Genomic DNA, 21,546 nt, shown 5'->3' on the forward strand with positions numbered 1-21,546 from the left:
CTTGATCATCTATTCCGCAGTTTGTTTCGCAGTGGGAATCTCTTTGATGGGAATAAAATGGGCCATTTTTGTGAGTTGGTCCACCATAACAAGGATGGTAGTCATTTCCTTCCAAGGGGGAGACCCACAATAAAATGCATTGATATTGATCCCCAAGGCCTGGAAGTGGTTGAAGTTCTAACGGAGGAGATTTGTGTCTTTTTCATGCACACGTTACACAGGAGACAACATATTTTTTCACATTGTTCTTCCAATTAATAATAATCTTTATTTGTATAGCGCCAACTTATTTTGCAGCACTTTCAGGCATGGGAGAACACAGACAATACAACAATTACATGTGATATACAATCCGTTTGAAACCAACCGGGTGGGGGTGATACAGGAGGTACAAGGGGGGGGGGGGATAAGGCATGGGGGAACACAGGCAGTATGGGAATTACATGTGGAAATCCGTTATTAAGAAGCAAACTGGGTGGGGGCGGTAAGGAGGTGCAGGGGTAGAGGTCATATACGATAAGCAGCATGGAAGGTGTGGGGAGCTATAGGGAGGAGCAGGGGGACTAGGCCAGGAGATTTGGTATGCCTCCCTGAAGAGGTGCATTTTTAGGGAGTGCCTGAAGTTTCGTGCATGGGGGATTGTCCGGATGCCTTGGGGTAGAGCTTTCCAGAGGACCGGTGCAGCTCTGGTGAAGTCCTGGAAGCAAGCATGTGAGGTGCGTACTAAAGGGGTGTTTAGTCTGAGTGTGTTAGTGGATCGGAGTGTGTGGGCTGGGTGGTGTACGGACAGGAGGGAAGTGATGTACGATGGCGCGGCACCTTGGGTATCTTTGTGGGTGAGGGTGCGGAGTTTAAATTTAGTTCTGCAGTGGATGGGCAGCCAATGCAATGACTGGCATAGTGCAGAGGCGTCTTAAGTAACGGCTGGATAGAAACATGAGCCTAGCTACCGTGTTTAGTATGGATTGGAGAGGGGAGAGTCTGGTGCAGGGAAGGCCAATGAATAGCGACCAAAATGAACGTGTTATGTGTGCTGCTGAGACATGTTGTACTACTGTGCTTCCAGCAGCACAGCACTCTCAGGGTTAATGATTGAGCTGGCTGGGTGTGGTTCTTCCTGCTAGCCAATCTCCTCGGTCTGTGCTCACATATAAACCCAGCTCCTGGTCAGTCTGAAGCTGGTCTTGTACTGTTTGGATGTATCTGTGACATGTGTCCTGTTACCTGTTCTCTGTAAGCTTGCTGTGTGACCTGCTATCTGTGTATTGTTGCAGTTTGCTGTGTGATCTGTGCCTTGCTGTTCATATCCGTTTGTACGTTTATTTTGTGTGCTTGGTTTGCTGAGTTTGTTTGCTATGTCTGCGCTAGGTTGGCCCCTAGGGCCCTCTAGTAGATGTGTCTTGCTAGTGTAGGGACTGCAAGATACGAGGGGCCTTGCTGGGGCTTGTAGCTTAAAGGGGTTTTGTCATTAAAAGAAAAATTATCTAAACTTACCTATTCCTTCCCTGTCTGTCTCCTTATCACATCTTCTCCTGGTTGAGCTTCTCCAGTGCCCCAGGTCAGCTCACTGCAGGCTGGGACCAGCTTGTTATGAAGGCTGCTTTATCACAAACTCCTTCCTGCTGGGTCAGTGAAGGTCACATCCCTGTGCTGTAGCTTCACTGCCTAGGAAGGAATTGTAATCTCTTTCAGAGACAGCTCGCATGAACAATCTCAGAAGAAGATAGGCAGTCCTCCTGCTGGCCTGTGAGCTGTGCTGTAATGTACATTGGAAGACTGCCAACCAAATGTATGTAACCTCACAGGAAGGAGCAGAAACTGGCAGCTGGAGCTAAAGTGAGCCCCTGGACTGCAGGAGACAGGAGAAGATGAGGGAGGTGAAGATCTGGTAAGTAGACTGATGAGGGAGGAATAGATAAGTAAAGCATTTTTCTTTTTTAGTGACAGAAACCCTTTAAGTTCATTGGCCAATGTACAAACTAACACGTCGCATTTATATTCAGCTTATCATCTGCTATTAGTGTTTGCATTGTGGCTGCTGTATACTGTGTATTCTGGCTCTGTGTATCCTGTGATTCAGTCCCTGTCATGTGGCATGTGAATGCATCCTGTTCATGTGTGTGGCTCCTAGGATCAGCTAGGGCCCAGATCTGAAGACTGCTGGGCTGCCCTTATTGGGGCAATGTCCCCGCTTAGGTAGGGCCTTGCCATTCCTTCCCTGTAGCACAGGGTCAGTTTGCCAGAAACCTGTGTGCGTACCTAGTCCTCTCTGTGTGCGTACCTAGTCTCCCTCTTGGTTACGATCGTAACATACCACATATAACATAGAACATACTAAGAATCAACATATAACATAGATGTTGCACAACATACTCAGAAACATAACATACTCATAACATACTAACATAATGCCCCCCCACTTACAAAAGGGGGGGCATTATGTTACGATCGTAACCAAGAGGGGGACTAGGTACGCACACAGGTTTTGGCAAACTGACCCTGCGCTACAGGGGAGGAATGGCAAGGCCCTACCTAAGGGGGACATTGCCCCAATAAGGGCAGCCCAGCGGTCTTCAGATCTGGGCCCTAGCTGATCCTAGGAGCCACACACATGAACAGGATGCATTCACATGCCACATGACAGGGACTGAACCACAGGAAACACAGAGCCAGAATACACAGCATACAGCAGCCTCAATGCAAACACTAATAGCAGATGATAAGCTGAATATAAATGCGAGTTGTTAGTTCGTGCATTGGCCAATGAACTTAAGCTGCAAGCCCCAGCAAGGCCCCTCGTATCTTGCAGTCCCTACACTAGCAAGACACATCTACTAGAGGGCCCTAGGGGCCAACCTAGCGCAGACATAGCAAACAAACTCAGCAAACCAAACTGACACAAAATAAAAGTACAAGCGGACATGAACAGCAAGGCACAGATCACACAGCAAGCTGCAACAAAACACAGATAGCAGGTCACACAGCAAGCTTACAGAGAACAGGACACATGTCACAGATATATCCAAACAGTACAAAACCAGCTTCAGGCTGACCAGGAGCTGGGTTTATATGTGAGCACAGACCGAGGGGATTGGCTAGCAGGAAGAACCACACCCAGCCAGCTCAATCATTAACCCTGAGAGTGCTGTGCTGCTGGAAGCACAGTAGTACAACATGTCTCAGCAGCACACTGTGGTGCAAATATAATTGGCTATTTGTAGCCCTCCATTTTGTCCTTCATCCTCCATTTTGTATTTTCCTTTATTCTCCATTCTGTATTTTACATACGAATAGCTATGAACATTCATGTGGACTTCAAACCTGTTTGGTGTAGGAAGCTTTGATGTAACTGTGAAATGTGTATGCGACTTGTTAGTTCTTTGTATAAGATAGAGGTCTAACATATGTATATTGGTCTTACTTATGCAGAACAATGCTACCTGCTTTTACTACAATTCCATTTGTATAGGTTTTTTTGAGCTCTGTCCATATACATTGTATGGCCAGGAATCTGTTGAGTCTTGTTAATCCTGTGATACCATCATCATTGTCTAGGGAATTGAGTTGTTGATTCTGAACCTTTGATCAATGAAACTGGCTACTTCAGATGGTGGGGGGTCTCAGATTGATAACATCTTGGTTTGCAAAGCTTGGAGAATATGGCCTATGACTCAGCAAGTTATACTAGTATAAAGGACAGTAGCTTTTGGAGTCTAGGAGGAGAAGCTCTTGGAATCTTTGATGGAAGGATGAGAAGCTCTGGGTAGTAGGGACTCTTCAATACCAGATGAGGATGTCATCTGTTGAACCCCTAGAAGTGAGGGAAACTTTGGTGATGGTAATATGTGATCTGTAATCTTTTAGGTAATAATTAGAGATGAGCGAGCACCAAAATGCTCGGGTGCTCGTTATTTGGGACGAAATTATCGCGATGCTCGAGGGTTCGTTTCGAGTAACGAACCCCATTGAAGTCAATGGGCGACCCGAGCATTTTTGTATATCGCCGATGCTCGCTAAGGTTTTCATTTGTGAAAATCTGGGCAATTCAAGAAAGTGATGGGAACGACACAGCAACGGATAGGGCAGGCGAGGGGCTACATGTTGGGCTGCATCTCAAGTTCCCAGGTCCCACTATTAAGCCACAATAGCGGCAAGAGTGAGCCCCCCCTCCCAACAATTTTTACTTCTGAAAAGCCCTCATTAGCAATGCATACCTTAGCTAAGCACCACACTACCTCCAACAAAGCACAATCACTGCCTGCATGACACTCCGCTGCCACTTCTCCTGGGTTACATGCTGCCCAACCCCCCCCCCCCCCTGCACGACCCAGTGTCCACAGCGCACACCAAATTGTCCCTGCGCAGCCTTCAGCTGCCCTCATGCCACGCCACACTCATGTCTATTTATAAGTGCGTCTGCCATGAGGGGGAACCGCAGGCACACACTGCAGAGGGTTGGCACGGCTAGGCAGCGACCCTCTTTAAAAGGGGCGGGGCGATAGCCCACAATGCTGTACAGAAGCAATGAGAAATATAATCCTGTGCCACCGCCATCAGGAGCTGCACACGTGGGCATAGCAATGGGGAACCTATGTGCCACACACTATTCATTCTGTCAAGGTGTCTGCATGCCCCAGTCAGACCGCGGTTTTTTATAAATAGTCACAGGCAGGTACAACTCCGCAATGGGAATTCCGTGTGCACCCACAGCATGGGTGGCTCCCTGGAACCCACCGGCGCTACATAAATATATCCCATTGCATTGCCCATCACAGCTGAGGTAATGTCGTGCTTAATGCAGGTGGGCTTCGGCCCACACTGCATGCCCCAGTCAGACTGGGGTTCTTTAGAAGTGGACACATGCAGTTACAACTCCCTGTGGACCCACAGCATGGGTGGCTCCCTGGAACCCACCGGCGGTAGATAAATATATCCCATTGCAGTGCCCAGCACAGCTGATGTAACGTCAGCTTTAATGCAGGTGGGCAAAAAATTCATTTGATTACACTGTAGGCGAGGGCCCCAAAAAATTGGTGTACCAACAGTACTAATGTACCTCAGAAAAATTGCCCATGCCCAACCAAGAGTGCAGGTGAAACCCACTAATCGCTTTGGTTAATGTGGCTTAATTGGTAACTAGGCCTGGAGGCAGCCCAGTTAAAATAAAAATTGGTTCAGGTTAAAGTTTCAACGCTTTAATGAGCATTGAAACGTATAAACATTGTTTACAAAAATTATATGACTGAGCCTTGTGGGCCTAAGAAAAATTGCCCGTTCGGCGTGATTACGTGAGGTTTCAGGAGGAGGAGCAGGAGGAGGAGGAGGAATATTATACACAGATTGATGAAGCAAAAAGGTCCCCGTTTTTGATGGTGATAGAGAACGATGCTTCCATCCGCGGGTGCAGCCTACGTATTGCTTAGGTATCGCTGCTGTCCGCTGGTGAAGAAGAGAAGTCTGGGGAAATCCAGGCTCTGTTCATCTTGATGAGTGTAAGCCTGTCGGCACTGTCGGTTGACAGGTGGGTACACTTATCCGTGATGATTCCCCCAGGAACACTAAACACACTCTCTGACAAGACGCTAGCCGCAGGACAAGCAAGAACCTCCAGGGCATACAGCGCGAGTTCAGGCCACGTGTCTAGCTTCGACACCCAGTAGTTGTAGGGGGCAGAGGCGTCACCGAGGACGGTTGTGCGATCGGCTACGTACTCCCTCACCATCCTTTTACAGTGCTCCCGCCGACTCAGCCGTGACTGGGAACGGTGACACAGTCTTGCTGGGGAGCCAGAAAGCTGGCAAAGGCCCTGGATAATGGTCCCCTGCCTGCGCTGTACATGCTGCCTGATCTCTGCGCCTCCCCTGCTACCTGGCCCTCGGAACTGCGCCTTCGGCCATTAGCGCTGTCGGATGGGAAGTTTACCATCAGTTTGTCCACCAGCGCCCTGTGGTATAGCATCATTCTCGAACCCCTTTCCTCTTCGGGAATGAGAGTGGAAAGGTTCTCCTTATACCGTGGGTCGAGCAGTGTGTACACCCAGTAATCCGTAGTGGCCAGAATGCGTGTAACGCGAGGGTCACGAGAAAGGCATCCTAACATGAAGTCAGCCATGTGTGCCAGGGTAGCTGTACGCAACACATGGCTGTCCTCACTAGGAAGATCACTTTCATGATCCTCCTCCTCCTCCTCTGGCCATACACGCTGAAAGGATGACAGGCAAGCAGCATGTGTACCCTCAGCAGTGGGCCAAGCTGTCTCTTCCCCCTCCTCCTCATGCTCCTCCCTCTCCTCCTCAACGCGCTGAGATATAGACATGAGGGTGCTCTGACTATCCAGCGACATACTGTCTTCCCCCGCCTCCGTTTCCGAGTGCAAAGCGTCTGCCTTTATGCTTTGCAGGGAACTTCTCAAGAGGCATAGCAGAGGAATGGTGACGCTAATGATTGCAGCATCCCCGCTCAGCATCTGGGTAGACTCCTCAAAGTTTCCAAGGACCTGGCAGATGTCTGCCAACCAGGCCCACTCTTCTGTAAAGAATTGAGGAGGCTGACTCCCACTGCGCCGCCCATGTTGGAGTTGGTATTCCGCAATAGCTCTACGCTGCTCATAGAGCCTGGCCAACATGTGGAGTGTAGAGTTCCACTGTGTGGGCACGTCGCACAGCAATCGGTGCACTGGCAGATGAAACTGATGTTGCAGGGTCCGCAGGGTGGCAGCGTCCATCTTGGAGTTGCGGAAATGTGCGCTGACCCGGCGCACCTTTCCGAGCAGGTATGACAAGTGTGGGTAGCTTTTCAGAAAGCGCTGAACCACCAAATTAAAGACGTGGGCCAGGCATGGCACGTGCGTGAGGCTGCCGAGCTGCAGAGTCTCCACCAGATTACGGCCGGTGTCACACACGACCATGCCCGGTTGGAGGCTCAGCGGCGCAAGCCAGCGGTCGGTCTGCTCTGTCAGACCCTGCATCAGTTCGTGGGCCGTGTGCCTCTTCTCTCCTAAGCTGAGTAGTTTCAGCACGGCCTGCTGACGCTTGCCCATCGCTGTGCTGCCGTGCCGCGCGACACCGACTGCTGGCGACGTGCTGCTGCTGACACATCTTGATTGCGAGACAGAGGTTGCGTAGGAGGAGGAGGAGGAGGGTGGTTTAGTGGAGGAAGCATACACCGCCGCAGATACCACCACCGAGCTGGGGCACGCAATTCGGGGGGTGGGTAGGACGTGAGTGGTCCCAGGCTCAGACTCTGTCCCAGCCTCCACTAAATTCACCCAATGTGCCGTCAGGGAGATATAGTGGCCCTGCCCGCCTGTACTTGTCCACGTGTCTGTTGTTAAGTGGACCTTGGCAGTAACCGCGTTGGTGAGGGCGCGTACAATGTTGCGGGAGACGTGGTCGTGCAGGGCTGGGACGGCACATCCGGAAAAGTAGTGGGAACTGGGAACCGAGTAGCGCGGGGCCGCCGCCGCCATCATGCTTTTGAAAGCCTCCGTTTCCACAAGCCTATACGGCAGGATCTCCAGGCTGATCAATTTGGCAATGTGCACGTTTAACGCTTGAGCGTGCGGGTGCGTGGCGGCGTACTTGCGCTTGCGCTCAAACAGTGGCGCTAGCGACGTCTGGACGCTGCGCTGAGAGACATTGCTGGATGGGGCCGAGGACAGCGGAGGTGAGGGTGTGGGTGCAGGCCAGGAGACGGTAGTGCCTGTGTCCTCAGAGGGGGGTTGGATCTCAGTGGCAGGTTGGGGCACAGGGGGAGAGGCAGTGGTGCAAACCGGAGGTGGTGAACGGCCTTCGTCCCACCTTGTGGGGTGCTTGGCCATCATATGCCTGCGCATGCTGGTGGTGGTGGCTCCCCAGCTGATCTTGGCGCGACAAAGGTTGCACACCACTGTTCGTCGGTCGTCAGGCGTCTCTGTGAAAAACTGCCACACCGTAGAGCACCTTGACCTCTGCAGGGTGGCATGGCGCGAGGGGGCGCTTTGGGAAACAGTTGGTGGATTATTCGGTCCGGCCCTGCCTCTAGATTTTTGTGGTCAGTAAGGCTATTACAAGATGATTGGCACCTTCCAAAGGATGTCCCTATTAGGAGAAGGCAACTAATATGGCTAACAGTTCTTTATTAGAGACGAGCGAGCACCAGAATGCTCGGGTGCTCGTTACTCGAGACGAACTTTTCGCGATGCTCGAGGGTTCGTTTCGAGTAACAAACCCCACTGAAGTCAATGGGTGACCCGAGCATTTTTGTATATCGCCGATGCTCGCTAAGGTTTTCATTGGTGAAAATCTGGGCAATTCAAGAAAGTGATGGGAACGACACAGCAACGGATAGGGCAGGCGAGGGGCTACATGTCGGGCTGCATCTCAAGTTCCCAGGTCCCACTATTAAGCCACAATAGCGGCAAGAGTGGGCCCCCCCCCCAACAACTTTTACTTCTGAAAAGCCCTCATTAGCAATGCATACCTTAGCTAAGCACCACACTAGCTACAACAAAGCACAATCACTGCCTGCATGACACTCCGCTGCCACTTCTCCTGGGTAACATGCTGCCCAACCCCCCCGCACGATCCAGTGTCCACAGCGCACACCAAAGTGTCCCTGCGCAGCCTTCAGCTGCACTTATGCCACATGCTGGCCTCATAGCCACACCACCCTCATGTCTATTTATAAGTGCATCTGCCATGAGGAGGAACCGCAGGCACACACTGCAGAGGGTTGGCACGGCTAGGCAGCGACCCTCTTTAAAAGTGGCGGGGCGATAGCCCACAATGCTGTACAGAAGCAATGAGAAATCCAATCCTGTGCCACCACCATCAGGAGCTGCACACGTGGGCATAGCAATGGGGAACCCATGTGCCACACACTATTCATTCTGTCAAGGTGTCTGCATGCCCCAGTCAGACCGGGGTTTTTTATAAATAGTCACAGGCAGGTACAACTCCGCACTGGAAATTCCGTGTGCACCCACAGCATGGGTGGCTCCCTGGAACCCACCGGCGGTACATAAATATATCCCATTGCATTGCCCATCACAGCTGAGGTAACGTCACGTTTAATGCAGGTGGGCTTCGGCCCACACTGCATGCCCCAGTCTGACCGGGGTTTTTAATACATAGACACAGGCAGGTACAACTCACTAATGTGAAGTCCCTGTGGACCCACGGCATGGGTGGCTCCCTGGAACCCACCGGCGGTACATAAATATATCCCATTGCATTGCCCATCACAGCTGAGGTAACGTCAGGTTTAATGCAGGTGGGCTTCGGCCCACACTGCATGCCCCAGTCAGACTGGGGTTCTTTATAAGTAGACACATGCAGTTACAACTCCGTGTGGACCGACAGCATGGGTGGCTCCCTGGAACCCACCGGCGGTACATAAATATATCCCATTGCATTGCCCATCACAGCTGAGGTAACATCAGGTTTAATGCAGGTGGGCTTCGGCCCACACTGCATGCCCCAGTCAAACTGGGGTTCTTTATAAGTAGACGCATGCAGTTACAACTCCGTGTGGACCGACAGCATGGGTGGGTTCCAGGAACACCGGCGGTACATAAATATATCCCATTGCATTGCCCATCACAGCTGAGGTAACGTCAGATTAAATGCAGGTGGGCTTCGGCCCACACTGCATGCCCCAGTCTGACCGGGGTTTTTAATTCATAGACACAGGCAGGTACAAATCCCTAATGTGAAGTCCCTGTGGACCCACGGCATGGGTGGCTCCCTGGAACCCACCGGCGGTACATAAATAAATCCCATTGCAGTGCCCAGCACAGCTGAGCTAACGTCAGGTTTAATGCAAGTGGGCTTCGGCCCACACTGCATGCCCCAGTCAGACTGGGGTTTTTTATAAGTAGACACAGGCAGGTACAACTCCCTATTGTGAAGTCTGTGTGGACCGACAGCATGGGTGGGTCCCAGGAAGCCACCGGCGGTACATAAATATATCCCATTGCAGTGCCCTGGACAGCAAAGCTAACGTCAGATTAAATGCAGGTGGGCTTCGGCGGTACATAAATGTATCCCATTGCATTGCCCTGCTCAGTAGAGCTAACGTCACATACAATACAGGTGTGCTTCGGCCCACAGTGCATGCCCCAGTCAGAGTGGTAATATGTACCTTAACAGTAACCGTGTTGGTGGGAATGTGGTGGCGACTGCGGACCTAGTAGCGCGGTTTTATTTAGTTGGTTTTCGGAATGTGGCCAGGATTAAGTGGGCCGTGGCGCGGGGATGGTGGGGGGGCTCTCCTGTTGTGTCGGTAAAGGTGAAATTCTTGGACTGCCACCAGACGGACCTATGCAAAGGTATTTGCCAAGAATGTTTTCATTGTTGGAGGAGGAGGGGGATGTTTTTGAGGCACTACGTGTCCTCTCCATGTGTCCGTGGTTATATGCACCTTAACAGTAACCCCGTTGGTGGGAAATGGCCTCGCCACCATCATGTCTTTGGGAAGCCTCCGTTTCCACACCCCAGTGACATAGCATTAGCAGCGGTATAGGTAGAGCCCCGAATTAGTAACATTTCAGCGGTAGCATTAGGGACAGGCCCCAGTAACACATCACTAGCAGCATTATAGGGGGAGCACAGTATTAGTTCCATTTCAGTAGTAGTAGCAGTCCAGACAGGCCCCGGTAACAATTCCGAAGCAGCAGTATAGGGGGAGCACAGTCTTAGTTCCATTTCAGTAATAGTAGCACTCAAGACAGGCCCTGGTAACAATTCTGAAGCAGCAGTATAGGGGGAGCGCAGTCTTAGTTCCATTTCAGTAGTAGTAGCAGTCTGGACAGGCCCCAGTAACATATCACTAGCAGCAGTATAGGGGGAGCACAGTCTTAGTTCCATTTCAGTAGTAGTAACAGTCAAGACAGGCCACAGTAACATTCCCGTTGAAGCAGTTTAGGGAGATAACAGTCTCTTGCACATTTCAGTAGTTGCAGTATAGACAAGGCCCCAGTTACATTTATGTAGCAAAAGTGTAGGCCAACCCCACACACCTTGCTGTAGCATGAGTGCAGGTGAAGCTCATAAAAATTACTAGGATTACACTGTAGGCGAGGGCCCCCAAAAATTGTTGTACCAACAGTACTAATGTACCTCAGAAAAATTGCCCATGCCCAGCCAAGAGGGCAGGTGAAACTCATTAATCGCTTTGGTTAATGTGGCTTAATTTGTAACTAGGCCTGGAGGCAGCCCAGTTAAAATAAAAATTGGTTCAGGTGCAAGTTTCAACGCTTTAATGAGAATTGAAACGTATAAACATTGTTTACAAAAGTAATATGACTGAGCCTTGTGGGCCTAAGAAAAATTGCCCGTTCGGCGTGATTATGTGAGGTTTCAGGAGGAAGAGCAGGAGGAGGAGGATGAATATAATACACAGATTGATGAAGCTAAAAGGTCCCCATTTTTGATGGTGATAGAGAACGATGCTTCCATCCGCGGGGGCAGCCTACGTATTGTTTAGGTACCGCTGCTGTCCGCTGGTGGAGAAGAGAAGTCTGGGGAAATCCAGGCTTTGTTCATCTTGATGAGTGTAAGCCTGTCGGCACTGTCGGTTGACAGGTGGGTACACTTATCCGTGATGATTCCCCCAGCTACACTAAACACACTCTCTGACAAGATGCTAGCCGCAGGACAAGCAAGCACCTCCAGGGCATACAGCGCGAGTTCAGGCCACGTGTCCAGCTTCAACACCCAGTAGTTGTAGGGGGCAGAGGCGTCACGGAGGATGGTCGTGCGATCGGCTACGTACTCCCTTACCATCCTTTTACAGTGCTCCCGCCGACTCAGCCTTGACTGGGGAGCGGTGACACAGTTTTGCTAGGGGGCCATAAAGCTGTCAAACGCCTTGGAGATTGTTCCCCTGCCTGTGCTGTACATGCTGCCTGATCTCCGCGCCTCCCCTGCTACCTGGCCCTCGGAACTGCACCTTCTGCCACTAGCGCTGTCGGATGGGAATTTTACCATCAGTTTGTCCGCCAGGGTCCGGTGGTATAACATCACTCTCGAAAACCTTTCCTCTTCGGGTATGAGAGTGGAAAGGTTCTCCTTATACCATGGGTCGAGCAGTGTGTACACCCAGTAATCCGTAGTGGCCAGAATGCGTGTAACGCGAGGGTCATGAGAAAGGCATCCTAACATGAAATCAGCCATGTGTGCCAGGGTACCTGTACGCAACACATGGCTGTCCTCACTAGGAAGATCACTTTCAGGATCCTCCTCCTCCTCAGGCCATACACGCTGAAAGGATGACAGGCAAGCAGCATGGGTACCCTCAGCAGTGGGCCAAGCTGTCTCTTCCCCCTGCTCCTCATGCTCCTCCCCCTCCTCCTCCTCCTCCTCAACTCGCTGAGATATAGACATGAGGATGCTCTGACTATCCAGCGACATACTGTCTTCCCCCGCCTCCGTTTCCGAGCGCAAAGCGTCTGCCTTTATGCTTTGCAGGGAACTTCTGAAGAGGCATAGCAGAGGAATGGTGACGCTAATGATTGCAGCATCACCGCTCACCATCTGGGTAGACTCCTCAAAGTTTCCAAGGACCTGGCAGATGTCTGCCAACCAGGCCCACTCTTCTGTAAAGAATTGAGGAGGCTGACTCCCACTACGCCGCCCATGTTGGAGTTGGTATTCCACTATAGCTCTACGCTGCTCATAGAGCCTGGCCAACATGTGGAGCGTAGAGTTCCACCGTGTGGGCACGTCGCACAGCAGTCGGTGCACTGGCAGATTAAACCGATGTTGCAGGGTCTGCAGGGTGGCAGCGTCCGTCTTGGACTTGCGGAAATGTGCGCTGAGCCGGCATGGGTGGGTAGGACGTGAGCGGTCCCAGGCTCTGACTCGGTCCCAGCCTCCACTAAATTCACCCAATGCGCCGTCGGGGAGATATAGTGGCCCTGCCCGCCTGTGCTTGTCCACGTGTCCGTTGTTAAGTGGATCTTTGCAGTAACCGCGTTGGTGAGGGCGCGTACAATTTTGCGGGAGACGTGGTCGTGCAGGGCTGGGACGGCACATCGGGAAAAGTAGTGGCGACTGGGAACCGAGTAGCGCGGGGCCGCCGCCGCCATCATGTTTTTGAAAGCCTCCGTTTCCACAAGCCTATACGGCAGCATCTCCAGGCTGATCAATTTGGCTATGTGCACGTTTAACGCTTGAGCGTGCGGGTGCGTGGCGGCGTACTTGCCCTTGCGCTTAAACAGTCGCGCTATCGATGGCTGGACGCTGCGCTGAGAGACATTGCTGGATGGAGCCGAGGACAGCGGAGGTGAGGGTGTGGGTGCAGGCCAGGAGACGGTCGTGCCTGTGTCCTGAGAGGGGGGTTGGATCTCAGTGGCAGGTTGGGGCACAGGGGGAGAGTCAGTGGTGCAAACCGGAGGCGGTGACCAGCCTTCGTCCCACCTTGTGGGGTGCTTGGCCATCATATGCATGCGCATGCTGGTGGTGGTGAGGCTGGTGGTGGTGGCTCCCCGGCTGATCTTGGCACGACAAGCCTTGCACACCACAGTTCGTCGGTCGTCTGCACTCTCAGTGAAAAACTGCCACACCTTTGAGCACCTCGGCCTCTACAGGGTGGCATGGCGCGAGGGGGCGCTTTGGGAAACAGTTGGTGGATTATTTGGTCTGGCCCTGCCTCTACCCCTGGCCACCACACTGCCTCTTCCAACCTGCCCTGCTGCTGCACTTGCCTCCCTCTCTGAAGACCTGTCCTCAGTAGGCTTAGCAAACCAGGTGGGGTCAGTCACCTCATCGTCCAGCTGCTCTTCCTCCGAATCCTCTGTGCGCTCCTCCCTCGGACTTACTGCCCTTACTACTACCTCACTGATAGACAACTGTGTCTCATCGTCATCGTCCTCCTCACCCACTGAAAGCTCTTGAGACAGTTGCCGGAAGTCCCCAGCCTCATCCCCCGGACCCCGGGAACTTTCCAAAGGTTGGGCATCGGTCACGATAAACTCCTCTGGTGGGAGAGGAACCATTGCTGCCAAATCTGGGCAGGGGCCCGAGAACAGTTCCTGGGAGTCTGCCTGCTCCTCAGAATGTGTCATTTTCATGGAGTGAGGAGGCTGGCAGGAAGGAGGAGCAGCAGCCAGAGGATTCAGAGTTGCAGCTGTGGACGGCGTAGAAGACTGGGTGGTCGATAGATTGCTGGATGCACTTTCTGCCATCCACGACAGGACCTGCTCACACTGCTCATTTTCTAATAAAGGTCTACCGCGTGGACCCATTAATTGTGAGATGAATCTGGGGACTCCTGAAACTTGCCTCTCTCCAAATCCCGCAGCAGTCGGCTGCGATACACCTGGATCAGGAGCTCGGCCTGTGCCCACACCCTGACTTGGGCCTCCGCGTCCTCACCCACGTCCACGTCCTCTAGGCCTACCCCTACCCCTCAGCATGGTGTATTACGAGTAGAGCAGAAACAGAACGCTGTAATTAAATGTGCCGCTTATTGGCCTGTGGTTGGAGGCTGACTTCGCTTACGGAACGCACAGCAGAGCCAGGAAACAATTTTGCGCACGCCTGCAGTGAGACCTAGGTGCGTATGACTGAGCTAGTGGAATTCACAGCGCAGAAGCAGTCAAGTGGCCAAAGGGCAGTGGTAGGCCTTAAGTATTTTGCTTCAATTTGTTTAAATGGCGAGCTGAAAGACGAGACAGATACTGTATGCAGCGTATACTGTTTCCCTCTGGCGTTATGACGGCGGTGATGTAACGGAGACAGCAGAGCCAGGAAACAATTTTGTGCAAGCCTGCTGTAACGCTTAGCTGCGTATTAATTAGGACTACTACCCCCAGCAGACACGCAGTACACTGAAGACGGTCACAGGCAGCCCAAATATAATATTTTTCCCCAATTTTTTTGAAAAAGCCCACTGCCTATATAGACAGTATATCTCTTTCACCTTTCCCACTGTCCCTGCCTCACCAGTACTGCCCCTATACTCTGTAAAATGACTGCAGACTGAGGACGCTATGGTCTGCACGCCCGATATACAAAAATAAATAAATTGTGCAACACTGCTAAAAGCAGCCTCAACAGTACTACACACGGTCAGATGTGGCCCTAAGAAGGACCATTGGGGTTCTTGAAGACTAAAATAACACCTAACGCTCTCCCTATAGCAGCAGCAGCATCAGCAGCACTGTCCCTGATCTATGTCAGCATGCATCTGTGGCGAGCCGCGGGCGGGGCAGATTTTAATACTCGGGTGTCACCTGATCTCCCCAGCCACTCACTGCAGGGGGGTGGGATAGGGCTGGAACGTCACAGGGGGAAGTTGTAATGCCTTCCATGTCTTTCTATTGGCCAGAAAAGCGCGCAAATGTCTCAGAGATGAAACTGAAAGTAACCCGAACATCGCGTGGTGCTCGCCTCGAGTAACGAGCATCTCGAACACGCTAGTACTCGAACGAGCATCAAGCTCGGACGAGTATGCTCGCTCATCTCTAATTACTTTTCAGCATTTTGAGGAACACTTTGTTTTCTTACAGCAAGCCAAGTTTACAAAGGCTTATAGGTGTCAGAATGATAGATACCCCCACAAATGACCCCATTTTAAAAACTACACCCCTTAATGTATCCACTGAGGGGTGTCATGAGTATTTTCACCACACAGTTTTTTTTCACAAATTAATTCAATTTAGAGGAGAAAAAATAAAATTTCATATTTTTGCAAATATGTCATTTTAAAGACATATTTTTTTCCTATAATCCACATAAAAATGAGGATTTACACCCCAAAATGGATACCCCTGTTTCTCCCCTGTTCAGAAACATACCCATTGTGGCCCTAATCTTATGTCTGGATGTACAACGGGGCCCAAAATGAAAGGAGTAGTCAGTGTCTTTCAGAACATAAATGACCCAATTTTGAAAACTAGACCCCTTAATGAATTTATCTAGGGGTGTACTGTCCATTTTGATGTCACAGTTTTTGAATAAATTCAAGCAAAGCGAAAAGAAAAAATTGTGATTTTTGTTTTTTTGGTAATTCTGTCATTTTAAAAACAGCATTTTGTACAGCACATATATGAATGAAGACTTGCACCCTAAAATGGATACCCCTGTTTGTCCTGTGTTCAGAAACATACCAATTGTGGCCCTAATCTTATGTCTGGATGCACAACGGGGCCCAAAATGAAAGGAGTAGTCGGTGGCTTTCACAACAGAAATTTAGCATGAAGGTGATTTAGGCCCCATTGCCCAATTGTAGAGCCGTTGAGCGGCCAAAACGACAGAGAACCCCAACAAATGATCCCATTTTGAAAACTAGACCCCCTAACGAATTTATCTAGGGGTGTACTGTGTATTTGTACCCTACAATTTTTGAATTAATCTAAGCAAAGCAGTAGGAAAAAATTACAATTTTCATTTTTTTTGACAGTTGTATCAATTAAAAAACAGGTTTTTTTTGTACAGCACACAAACGAATGAAGACTTTCACCCCAAAATGGATACCCCTGTTTGTCCCGTGTTCAGAGCCATACCCCTTGTGGCCATAATCTACTTAAAGGACAAATGGCTAGGCCTATAATGGATGGAGCACCCGTTGGATTTCAGGGTACAACGGAATAAATTCCAGGCCCCATTGCCCACTTGTAGAGCCATTGAGCGTCCAAAGCGATAAAGAATCCCCACAAATGACCCCATTTTGAAAACTAGACCCCTTAACGAATTCATCTAGGGGTGTACTGAGTATTTTGACCCCACAGTATTTGAATGAATCTAAGCAAAGCAGAAGGAAAAAATTAAGATTTTTCATTTTTTGGCAATTTTGTCAATTTAAAAATGTTTTTTTTTGTACAGTGTACATAGGAATGAAGACGTTCACCCCAAAATGGATACCCCCATTTGTCCCATGTTCAAAAACATTCCCGTTGTGACCCTAATCTACTTATAGGACACATGGCAAGGCCTGTAATGCAGGGAACACCCGTTGGATTGCAGGGCACAACTGAATAAATTCCAGGACCCATTGCCCACTTGTACAGTATAAAAATTGACACCTTAAAAAAATCCCCCCCCCATCCGCGCCCTTTTCGGCGTTCCCCAAATCTTAGATAAATATAATAATGTGAACTGTGTAGTATTTTCGAAGACAGGGGTAATTATGGAGGCTGGTTGGAATGGGTACATGGGGCAATAAAACCGGGTATCCCCCCTCCTCTTTTTGGGGGGTATTTCGTGACCTCAGTGGTGGGTATGGGGTGTAAAAAGTGGTGCTCCGTGAGTCTTCGTAAGCTTGAAGAGGTGTGGCGGTCTCACAGAGAAGGCGCTCAACAAGCTGCTCCTGGAACTGCAGGAAGGCGAACATTCCTGGGGCTTCTTGTAAATTACTTATTACAGGTAGTGGTCTGAATAACGCCGGGCTCACACAGCCGTAGGTGGAATCTGCTTGTGGAGGCCCGCAGCGGATCCCATCTGTGAGCCCGGCTGTGACCCTGCGTACGGCCGCGTAATGTACTGCGCATAACTGCGTACTTACACGGGCGGTCATGCACAGTACACCTTTGTTTGTATTTCCCGCACCATCGCTTAGCGATGATGCGGGTACCTGCAGCCCGTACACAATGTAGCAGCGTATGGGCAGCGGGTATATCCACGACCACGGAGCACAATGGGCTCTATGTTGCGGATATCCGCAGTAAAATAGAGCCTGTTGCGTTCTCTTTTCTGCAAGTGGATTACGCAATTCCGACCCGCTAATGTGAGTAATCCAATGCGATTGATCTGCGTATTACCGCGGATCAGATGCATGCGGAATCCATAATTCCTATCCGGTCATGTGAGACCGGCCTAAGGTAGATCGCTACCTTTTTATCACGTGACTGGGGACCGCTCAACAAGGTCACTGCTCCAGGCTCTCGGCGACCGATGGTCTCTGGGAGCAAGGAGATTTTAACTTTCCTGGGCTCCCCGACTCCTGCGCATGTGTCCGGTGTTTTGCCGGTGGTCGCATGTGCAGAATCTGGGAAAGTTCACAGAGGAGGATCGTGTCGGGGTGCAAATACGGAGGCCTCCGGTAAAAAGTTTCATCTCCTCTCACTGATCGCAACAGCGTGGGGAGATGAAGCTTCACCTTTTTTTTACTTTTACGTGATCGCCATTATCCATTGGATAACGGCGAACACGTGATCAGGAACCGCTCAAACTTTTTTTTTTTAACTTTTTGAATTTTTTTTTACTTGAAATGATCACTGTTATCCATTGGATAACAGTGATCATGTCCCTGGTGAAATCTCTCTGCTCTGATCTGATCGGATCCATGAGGGGAGGTGAAACTGGCACACTTTTTTACTTTTTCGCGGTGATCGCGGGCCCAGGGACAGCTCACCACAGTCCCCGGGGACATCTCCTGGTTCCCGGCTACCTTCAGGAGGCGGGAGCCAGGAGATTTTGAATTTGCCAGGGCTCCCGGCCTTTTGCGTCATACGTCTGGTGCGCATGTGCAGAAGAGCGGCGCCGGGTCCCGGAGGACCCATTCACCGCGGGACACCTCCGACAAGCCAGTTAAGTAATTTCAGCTGCCCTGATGGAATCCAGCAGGGCAGCTGAATAGCTAACTTTTTTCACTTTTTTATTTACTTTATTGCGATCGGCGCTATCCATTGGATAGCGCCGATTGCAATGCCGGGGAGGACTGCCCAGGATGACAGCTCCATGCTGTCGGCTACCTGCAGGCACCGACAGCATGGAGCTGTCACGTCCTCAGCCAAGTGGACACTAATCCTAAGAGGATGCATGTTTCTACGTCCTTTAGGATTAAAGCCCACTTAGTGAGGACGTAAAAAGGCAAGGGGCCGTCACTAAGGGGTTAATGCAACTTGTTAATAACATCCACACTACAACAGTAGATTGGCACAGGTACAACAGGAGAAGGTGGTGTGACAGGGAGGACTCTCGGGGAAATCCAGACAATACACAGTCCTTGTTATCTGTGAGATCCTGCTGCCAGCGACTCTCTTTCTCTCAGTTCCCCTCTACCGGGACCCACTCACGCTTTCTATGCCTTCATTCGTCAAGCAACGATCCCTTTCTTACTCAGTACTTAGTGGTACATCCTGGGTAGAATAATCCCAGGCCAAGCAGTAGGGAATCGCTCTGTTTCCTCCATTCTCTCCCTCACAGACCAATCTGTGTCTTTGTGGCTCACTTGCAGACTAAGGGCGGGGTCACACGAACGTAGGCGTATTTACATTCGCACGTGCGCAGCGTTTAATCGCCGGAAAGAACGTTTTTCGGCGATCATGACCAGAGCTAGAAAGCGTATTATCGTTTGTTCCTACTTTGCAAACTATCTTTTCGGCCATCGAATATGCTTTGGCGTGTATTTCGGTCGCATATGTTCCGTTTTTTTTTCGGGTTGCCGTTTTTACGCGCCGTAAAATCGCCCGTGCGAACGAATACATTGGAAACCAATGCCTCAGATGGTCACGCTTATACGATTGGGCGCAAAAATGCACCGTTTATGCGCTCGTGTGAACGCATCCTTAGACTGTTCTCTACTGCTAACTTGTCAGAAAGCTTTGCAGGAGAGAACTCACTTCACTTTTCCATGAAAAAGAAGATGACTATTACCTTTGCATTACACCTTGCAACCACATACATGTGCAGGGCCTGGCACAGGGCAGAGGTGTCCGAGTAGCAGCTGGACAGAAAGAGGAGCCTGGATGCCGCATTCAGGATGGATTGGAGGGGGGAGAGTCTGGTGCAGGGGAGGCCGATCAGCAACGAGTTGCAATAATTGAGCCAAGAGTGGATGAGGGCAACAGTGAGCGTTTTTACCATGTCCATGGTGCTATGGCATTACATTGTACTGCAGGAGTGAACAAAACATCGCAAGTTGTAAAAAAAAAGTAAAAATAAGATTAATAAAGTTTTACTAAAAAAACCTTTTTAAAAAACTATAGAAGTTTGGTATCGTAGTAATCATACTGACCCATAGAATAAAGTCATCCTGTCATTGATGAGTTACATTGCCAGATGTAATTTCTAATAAACATACAAAGTAAAATAAAAGTAAAGTGCCAATTTTCACTTCATTAATTAATGCAACTCCTAATCAGATTAATCAGTATAAACATTAGAGAACCATAAATGAGAGTAACGAGTGGGGGAGCACAAGAGGAACACATAAGGGAAAAACGAAAGGGAAAAAAGGGATGAGGCTGTAATATGATTTATTATGTGTGTGAGCGTGAAAAGGAAAAATAAAAATGAATTTATTCTGTTAACCTGGCTGGAGCCATGCTCCCCATCTGTTGGGGGAGTAGATGAAATGCTTGAAGGTAAACTAGACCGCCCTGGAAGGGTCAAAGCTCTGGCTGTTGGGTTCCATAGGCGCATAGTCTGCGAATAATGGTACCAGGATGACCACGTTTTTTCGTACAACCCTTCCTGATCCATAAGAATAGCCGCCAGCTTCTCATTGGAAAATATTAAAGTATATACCTGGATCCAGAACCTACGAAGCCTAGGGCAATTCCAGCTAATGTGTAGGAAGGAACCCGCACCTCCACGTCCTCAGAAGCATAAGCCTGACATCCCAGGGAACATACTGGCCAGTCGTCTCGAAACCATATACCATCTCATTAAAATTTTATAGCCTGCCTGTTACGTGTGCTGCTGGGATCTGTAGTACTACTGTGCTTCCAGCAGCACAGCACTCAGGGTTAGGGTGCATTCCCACGAACGTATATCGGCTCGGTTTTCACACCGAGCCGATATACGTAGTCCTCATCTGCAGAGGGGGGGAGGGGGAAGAGCCAGGAGCAGGAACTGAGCTCCCGCCCCTTCTCTGCCTCCTCTCCGCCCCTCTGCATTATTTGCAATGGGGAGAGGCGATACAGGGGCGGGGCTAATTCACGGAACTTAGCCCCGTCCCGCCCCCTTTCATTGCAAATAGTGCAGAGGGGCGGAGAGGAGGCAGAGAGGGGGCGGGAGCTCAGTTCCTGCTCCTGACTCTTCCATCCTTCCCCCCCCCCTGCAGATGAGGACGACATATATCGGCTCGGCGTGAAAACCGAGCCGATATACGTTCGTGTGAATGCAGCCTTAATGATTGAGCTGGCTGGGTGTGGTACTTCCTGCTAGCCAATCCCCTGGGTCTGTGCTCACATATAAACCCAGCTCCTGGTCAGTCTGAAGCTGGTCTTGTACTGTTTGGATGTATCTGTGACATGTGTCCTGTTCTCTGCTCTGTTGCAGCTTGCTGTGTGATCTGTGCCTTGCGGTTCATGTCCGCTTGTACATTTATTTTGTGTCAGTTTAGTCTGCTGAGTTTGTTTGCTATGTCTGCGCTAGGTTGGCCCCTAGGGCCCTCTAGTAGATGTGTCTTGCTAGTGTAGGGATTGCAAGATACGAGGGGCCTTGCCGGGGCTTGCAGCTTAAGTTCATTGGCCAATGTACGAACTAACACCTCGCATTTATATTCAGCTTATCATCTGCTATTAGTGTTTGCATTGTGGCTGCTGTATACTGTGTATTCTGGCTCTGTGTATCCTGTTGTTCAGTCTCTGTCATGTGGCATGTGAATGCATCCTGTT

The 21,546-nt window shown here is 50.3% G+C and overlaps 1 protein-coding gene across 2 annotated transcripts in view; it reads left to right on the forward strand.

The window, feature by feature from the left end:
* The first annotated feature begins 1,811 nt into the window (after window positions 1–1,811).
* Window positions 1,812–21,546, forward strand: part of LOC136633184 (nucleoside diphosphate-linked moiety X motif 17-like) — a 36,441-nt gene continuing 16,706 nt past the window's right edge. For both annotated transcript variants that reach the window (XR_010793240.1, XM_066608720.1), the window contains exon 1: window positions 1,812–1,888. The gene's annotated coding sequence lies outside the window, so the exon portion shown is untranslated. The remainder of the gene's footprint in view (window positions 1,889–21,546) is intronic.

Source organism: Eleutherodactylus coqui, chromosome 6 (genome assembly GCF_035609145.1).
Source record: "Eleutherodactylus coqui strain aEleCoq1 chromosome 6, aEleCoq1.hap1, whole genome shotgun sequence".
In the NCBI taxonomy this organism is placed as follows: domain Eukaryota; kingdom Metazoa; phylum Chordata; class Amphibia; order Anura; family Eleutherodactylidae; genus Eleutherodactylus; species Eleutherodactylus coqui.